Source organism: Aotus nancymaae, unplaced genomic scaffold, assembly GCF_030222135.1.
Source record: "Aotus nancymaae isolate 86718 unplaced genomic scaffold, 86718_ANA_hifiasm-v0.15.2.pri h1tg000059l, whole genome shotgun sequence".
NCBI lineage: Eukaryota > Metazoa > Chordata > Mammalia > Primates > Aotidae > Aotus > Aotus nancymaae.
The window spans coordinates 22,388,455-22,396,790 of NW_026988473.1; positions in this window are offsets into that span (position 1 = coordinate 22,388,455).

Here is an 8,336-nt window from a genome sequence, read left to right on the forward strand (position 1 = left end):
GAAATCATCTAGCCATTTTTTTCTTGGGGTTTCTGTTCAACACTGACAGGTATAGTCACTGTTGGCTAAGATTGCAGTCCCATTTGGGCTCTAAGTGAATGCTTATCGGTTATTGATTATTGGTGAATACAGAACATGGTTATTGCTGAATACGGATGGTTGTTTAAAAACTCATATGGGCACATATGAGAACAGAAGGTTTTAGTTCTCCTTTATATTATCTCTCTACGTGGCTTGAACTTCTTGTACCACAGTAGCTGGATTTCAAAAGCGAAAATTCCAAGAATAATTTTGGTGCCAATTCTTACAGTAACTTTTTCAGCTTTCTTAATGGATAATAATGCAATTCTTGTTTATAAAGTTTGGTATTTCTCAACAAATCTATATTTATTTTTACTTTATGATAGTCTGAAAGCAATCCATGTCCAATTGAATGTGGACATGTAATGACTTGAGTCATTACAGAGTTGCTATTTTAAAAAATTGTTTCTTGTGATGTTCATTTAAACAAACTATGGAGATGTAGCAAAGGTCCGTGTGACAAATGAAGCAACTAAGCTTTAATTTTGGAAAATCTGAACCTAGAAGCTATGATAGGGCAAAAAAGCATGATTTGTGTTTTAGATTTTAGAAAGCTTTATATTTTTATTATAACAAAATCATAAACTAATTTATTCTGTATATTTGTTAAGAATTATATATACAGGCCAGGTGAGGTGGCTCACTCCTGTAATCCCAGCAGTTATAATTATAACTGATAATTATATAAATAATTATATAAATAAATAATTATATAAATAAATACTAAAACTAATGAAGTCAATGACATAAAGGAGCGTAAACAAAACCAGATAATCTGTATGATGTTTATGCTCAGATGTGAATGTTAAAACTACACTTCTTCTCAAAGAGGGAAGAGGGAAAAGCATCCCTGTTAGAAGGAGCTCTCTTAAGTTTCAGCAAAAATAGAGAAATGCAAATCAAAGCCACATTGAGATACCATCTCATGCCAGTTAGAATGGCAATCATTAAAAAATCTGGAGACAACAGATGCTGGAGAGGATGTGGAGAAATAGGAACACTCCTACACTGTTGGTGGGAGTGTGAATTAGTTCAACCATTGTGGAAGACAGTGTAGTGATTCCTCAAGGATCTAGAAATAGAAATACCATTTGACCCAGCAATCCTCTTACTGGGTATATACCCAAAGGATTACACGTATGTTCATTGTAGCAGTGTTTATAATAGCAAAGACTTGGAACCAACCCAAATGCCCATCAGTGTCAGACTGGATAAAGAAAATGTGGCACATATACACCATGGAATACTATGCGGCCATAAAAAAGGATGAGTTTATGTCCTTTGCAGGGACATGGATGAAGTTGGAAAACATAATTCTCAGCAAACTGGCACAAGAACAGAAAACCAAACAATGCATGTTCTCACTCATAAGTGAGTGTTGAACAATGAGAACATATGGACACAGGGAGGGGAACATCACACACTGGGGCCCGTGGGGGGTGGGGGAGCTAGGGGAGGGATAGCAGGGGGTGGGGGGAATGGGGAGGGATAACATTAGGAGAAGTACGTAATGTAGATGATGTGGGGATGGATGCATCAAACCACCACAGCTTGTGCATACCTATGTAACAATCCTGCATGATCTGCAGGTGCACCCCAGAACTTAAAGTATAATAAAATAAAGTAAAAAATAGTGCATAGAAGTCTATATAATTAATCTTATGCCTTTACCTAGTATCTCTAAATTCTTTACCATGCCACTTTACTCAGAGCAAGATTTTAGGAACATTAAAAAAAAATGAGAGTAACTTGAAGCTTGATATGCCTTAAAAGCAGAATGCCCTTTATTGCCTGGATGTTGAAGGGTGTTGAAGCAGGTTGTGGTGTATAGCATAAGAAAAAGTAGTATAGAAGTGGGAATATTAATTTTCTTTTTAAATTAGAGTACTAAACAAATAATTTACATTTGTCCCTTCCACCTATTTTGACTAAGAAGAAAGTTAAGTTGTACCATGATAAAATAAGGGGGAAAAGTTTTTCTCTTAATAAATGTAACCTAATACAGTGCTTAAATTTATATGAAATCTCACATTGCACTACTTTGAATGCCTTTTCTATCTCCAATGTTAATAAACTGCTTCAATTTTTATTTCCTACAAGAAATTTGCAGACAAGAGGAATTAACCATACCAAGTTAATAACACACGTTTGAAAATTAGTATTGTTATGCTAAAATTAAGATAAAAACTTGTGTTTACTGAACTTTGGCGATGCAAACTTTACTTATAATTTTAAGATTTAACCTACAGATTTTCTCCAGTTACTGCATATCACGTATTTAAAGTCATTCTAAACTATCTTCAGAAACATTTAACTTCCAGTGACACTGTGCTGTATTTTATTCAATATGATGTCTATTCTAAATGAAATATAAGTAACAGTGTTTTTATTTTTTTGAAATCAGATTTTCATTATAGAGTTGACCTTTAAATGTCCTGTTTTGTTAGGCAAACAACATTATTTGAAATTAGTCACAGGTTTCTTGTTTTGTACAAGCAAAGCTTGATTACAAGCCTTTCCATAAAGCTTCTATTCGGTTTAATAATTCATACTTCTCTGCTTATCAGCTTTACAATTCTAAAGGAGGCATTTGCCTATAAATATTTCCTACTGCTACATTTTATTTTAATGCACAGCAACAGAACACTAACATAATTGGTGCAATCTGTTATTTACAGATATGCGGTGAGACGCAGGTGGCAAAGTCTTTTTTAGTGTTGTAAGGAAAAGTAAGACCTTCTTCACAACTTGAGTTATGTGAATAAAAATTGTTCCTGGGTTAGGAGAGCAGCCATTGTCACTACGGGTGTTCTCTAATTTCTGCAATAAATCTTTTCCATATGGAATCCTTTTCAATTCCACTCTGCATCAGAATGTATTTTTTTTGTGTGTGTTAAGAACATTTATTATTTAAAAGTGGCCCCATAAAGAAATGTTATTGAGTTTTGTATATGTAATTTTTTTTCTTTGAGACACATTCTCACTCTGTCACCAGGCTGGAGTGCAGTGGCATGATCTCAGCTCACTGCAACCTCCACCTCCCAGGTTCACACGATTCTCCTGCCTCAGCCTCCTGAGTAGCTGGGATTGCAGGCATACGCCACCACATCCAGCTTATTTATGTATTTTTAGTAGAGCCAGGGTTTCACCATGTTGGCTAGAATGGTCTTGATCTCCTGACCTTGTAATCTACCCACCTCAGCCTACCGAACTGCTGGGATTACAGGAGTGAGCCACCTCACCTGGCCTGTATATATAATTCTTAACAAATATACAGAATAAATTAGTTTATGATTTTGTTATAATAAAAATATAAAGCTTTCTAAAATCTAAAACACAAATCATGCTTTTTTGCCCTATCATAGCTTCTAGGTTCAGATTTTCCAAAATTAAAGCTTAGTTGCTTCATTTGTCACACGGACCTTTGCTACATCTCCATAGTTTGTTTAAATGAACATCACAAGAAACAATTTTTTAAAATAGCAACTCTGTAATGACTCAAGTCATTACATGTCCACATTCAATTAACTACAACCTTTGGGGCCAGATATAATTTGACATCAGAACTTCTTACATGTTATAAAGGCAATATAGGTATATACTGCGTGTTATACAGAACTTCAGCATCCTGTAATTGTGGGATAAAGACACTCATTTTAATTTCATCGAGGTTGGCCCCAATCTTCTATTTTTGTAAGATTCGGCGCATGGAAATTGTAGGTAAGTGATTTCATTCTTTAATATGAATAAATTGCTGATACTGTAGCAAAGCCACTGGGGGTTTTGTTGTTGTTGTTGTTATTTTTTTGGTAGTGGTGTTGCTCACTGAGGTTTATAAAGCGTTTACAACAGTGAATGGAAGATACAAACATCCCAAAGATAGCTGTTGAATGAATTGTATGAATGAACATGTGGGTACATTTTATTTCCATTTAACTCCCATTTGTTAAGCACAAAGCAATATCCAGTTACTGGGGAACTAAGAACTTATAATAATGTAAGGAAGTAAATACACAAAATAGTAAAAAATAGCATTTATTGAAATTTACATTGTCCCAGTACTTTTTTATAGTGTCTTGTGAAATTCTCAAAACAAGTTTTAGATATGCTTACTATTATTTTCCTTAAATTGTTATGTAAAAACTGAGACTTAGAATAAAAGACTTGTCAAAGGTATCACAAATGGTAATATCAGAACTAGACTTTGAACGCAGGCAATTTGACTTTGAAGCCAATATAATTAAGGATCGAGATATAGTGAACATGTCAGCAAGTAGGTGATAATATGATTCAGTATGTTAATAAGAATAAGAAAAGATTTTTTAAAGTATAAAAAGTTTTCACATAATGGCATAGTGGTGATGGCTGGAATAATGAAAGAGAGCTTCACTGATGTGTCAGGCAGGAAAAGATAATTATTGGTAGATATGTGTAGGCTTTAGAGAGGTGTGATATTGAGAAAAATTACCATTTAGACTCAAGGTCCAGGGTGGGGAATTTCTAAAAATGCTAACATATGTATTCATGCTACTGAAGGGAGAAAGTCTAATCTTGAGAAAATCCAAAATTTATAAAAAGAATGTAATCACAAAAACACAACACCATAAAACATCTTTCGTGGCTCCATGTATTTTCACAACTGCAGTTTCATTTCTATGTTTATCTTTATATAAAACCTATGAACAGAACATTCAATACTTTCAGTATCATTTTATCACCTCATGCTTGGTTCTACTCCAAAAAGATTGTCATCATCACTCACTATTGTGAAAATCATCAATAATAACTATTTGTCAAATTTGATGGTCAATTCTGCCTCTATCTTATTATAACTCAGTAGCATTTGAAAATTTTCTAGCAAGCTTATTGAAATGTTTCATTTGACTTATTATATGTATCATTATATGCATTTTCCTCCTCCTTCCCTTGTTACTACTACTTCATGTTTTTTTGCTTGAGGATCTCTTCATATTTCTAAATGCTCAGCAGCTCATGCTTAGTTCTTCAATAACCTTTCTTTTTTCTCTTTCTCCTGTCTTTGTCACCTCCCTCCCTCGCTCTTTCTTTTCTTTTTCTCTCTTTCTTTTATTTCTTTTCTCTCTCTCTCTTTCTTTTCTTTCTCTCCCTCTCTCTCTTTTTTCTTCCTTCCTTCTCTCCCTCCCTCTCTCCCTTCCTTCCTTCTTCCCTTCCTTCCTTCCTTCCTTCTTTCTTTCTCCTCCTTATTTATGATTTCATATAGTTTTAGTTATAAATAGTTGATCTCCAAATTTATAGTCAGCCCTGAGTGTGGTACTTCACACCTGCATCCAGCAATTTGGGAGGCCAAGGCAGGCAGATTGCTTGAGCTAAGGAGTTTGAGACCAGCCTGGGCAACATGGTGAAACTCTGTCTCTACAGAAACACAAAAATTATCTGGGCAAGGTTGCACACATCTGTAGTTCCAGCTCCTTAGGAAGCTGAGGTGGGAGGATCACTTGAGCCCAGGAAGTCGAGACTGCAGTGATCCATCATCATGACATTGCACTCCAGTCTGGGTGACAAAGTGAAAATGTCACACACACACACACACACACACAAACATACAATTATAGACTGTTGTATATAATATCACTGAACTCAAGAAGCTTACAACTAAATACCTGCCAACATTTCCTCTATAGGGTCTTAACATAGTGAAAACATGACTTTTCTCTGTAAACAAACTTTTGCTCCAGTTTTTTCTATCTTACCATTGACCATTTATCCAACTGCTCAAACCTGGAAGTCACCCGTCATTCTTTTTTTTCCCACTTTTATCCCGAGCCCAATTAATACATTTTGACAAATTAACTTTTTGAAAATGTGTTTTTAACTGACAAATAATAATTGTACATATTTCTGGTGTACATGATGATGTTCTGAAATATGTATATAGCATAGAATGGTTAAATCAAAATAATTAACATATACAGTACCTAACATATTTATATAGTTTTTTTGTAATGAAGATATTAAAATTTACTCTTAGCAATTTGTGACAATAAAATGCATTGTTATTGACTATAATTACCATATTATAAAAAAGGTCTCTTAAACTTATCCATTTGTCTTATTAAAAGTTTGTATCTCTTGACAATATCTGCCCATTTCTTCCTCCCCAATTCCTGGTAACCACCATTCTACTTTCTGCTTCTATGAGTTTGACTTTTAGAATCCACATATACGTGATATCATGCTATACAGTTGACCCTTGAAAAACATGGGTGTGAACTGTGCAGGTCCATTTATATGCAGACTTTTTTCAACCAAACTCAGATACAGTAATCAAGGGATGTAAACCTTGCACATATGGAGAGCTGACTTTTGGTATACATGGGTTCCTCAGGGTCAAGACTGAACTTCAGCATGTTGGAATTTGGTTGTACACCACAAGGGGAGAAGGTTGTCCTGGAATCAATCCCCCAAAGACACTGTATTTGTGTTTCTGTGGCTGGCTTATTTCACGTAACATAATATCCTCCAGGTTCATGTTGCAAATGATAGGATTTCTTTCTTAAGACTGAAGAGTAATCCATTGGGTATTCATATCACATTTTCTTTATCCATTCATTCACTGACGCACACTTAGGTTGATTATATATCTTGCCTATTGTGAATAATGCTGCAACAGACATGGGAGTGCAGATATCTCTTTGACCTGCTGATTCTATGTTTTTGGCTATATAGATGAATCAACTTTCAAAGCATATCTTGAATCTAGCCCTTTTCCTTTATTGTTGCCACTACCATCTTTGTCTGAGCTGTCATCATCTCTTCCATCATCTTACATCAATGCCAACCTTAGTAGTTTAATTCTAATCTAGTCCAGACTCCATTCTGCCATTAAAGTAGTCTTTTAAAATTTTAAATAACATCACTTCAGTAATTCTTCCTGCTTTAGCTATGCTAATTCTGTCTGGATCACACTGTCCTTCCTGAATTTCTTAAGTTTGCTAAGAAATTAGAGTCAATTCCTGCCTCAGAAAGTTGAACTTGGTTTCTTGCACCAGAATGTTTTCCTTCCTCACATGTCACCCTGCTGTTCATGTCTTTATTTAAGTAGAACATGTCTTCATGTTCTACTTAAATATTTCTTCCTCGTAGAGGCTTTCCCTGACCACCTTATTAGAAAGAGAAAACCCACTACAGTTCTACCCACTCTCTATTCACTTACTTTGTTTTACTCATTCTTCATATCACTCATCACTACTTTAAATTAGCTGCATCACAGGCCTCCTGGTGTATTGATTCACCCAGAAGTGCCTGTTATTTATAAGAGAGGCTATCCATGCCTTAAGATGTTTTGTAATATTTATCATTAAAACTATCATATTAGTGACATGAAGAACCAGCTGTGTGTTTATCAAAGTATAGGATGCAGTAAGCTTCCTGAACATTGCTACTTTTTGCAAAAGTAAGATTTGTTTAAATAAAAATATATATGAATTAACATAATGAAAAATGTTCAGCATTTTAATAAGTATTTCAATTTTTTTCAACACTCATAAATTTACTATTGATCATACATTACCTGTGATATCTTTCAATTAATATTGCACACCCCAAATGTGCCAAACAAGGGAATATATCTTTGAAGAGTAAAGCAAATTCCCTTTCCTGAGATGCTCTTAGAATGGTAGAAATAAAATATTTGAATACAATGAACAACTAATAATATGAAGATAGTCTAAAGAAGCATATATATTTATACATAAATTTTAAAAGACTGTGATATTGGAGATCTCAATGATTAGGTTTAATGAGAGCCTTAAATTTCAGGCTTAAGTTGATTTGCAATTTTCAAGAATTTAGTCTCAATTTAAGATATAGATTTAAATTAGAACATCCGTTTGTATAAAATCTATCAGCAAAGTATATGTGAACTTATATTTCAAAAATGTGCTAATTATGGCATAATTTCAAAATTGTAGCCCAGGAATTATTATGATAATCTCTCTGCCATAAGAAACTGTTCGTTTGTGCAGACCACATTCAGAACATCTTGGAACAACCGCCTTTGTACTCTAAACCGGAAAGTATCCTGAACTATTTGTTTCAGGTTGACATCTTTGCTGATGTCTATATTGTAAGGGGAAATGATCAAAGTGGCAACAACAGATAAATAAATATTCTCTAGTTCTGTGTAATTCTCAGAAGAAAATGTATTCTTTCTATCTTAAGCCATTTTTGTAAAATGTGTTATTTAAAGTGCCTTTGTGAGAACAGACATGACCACA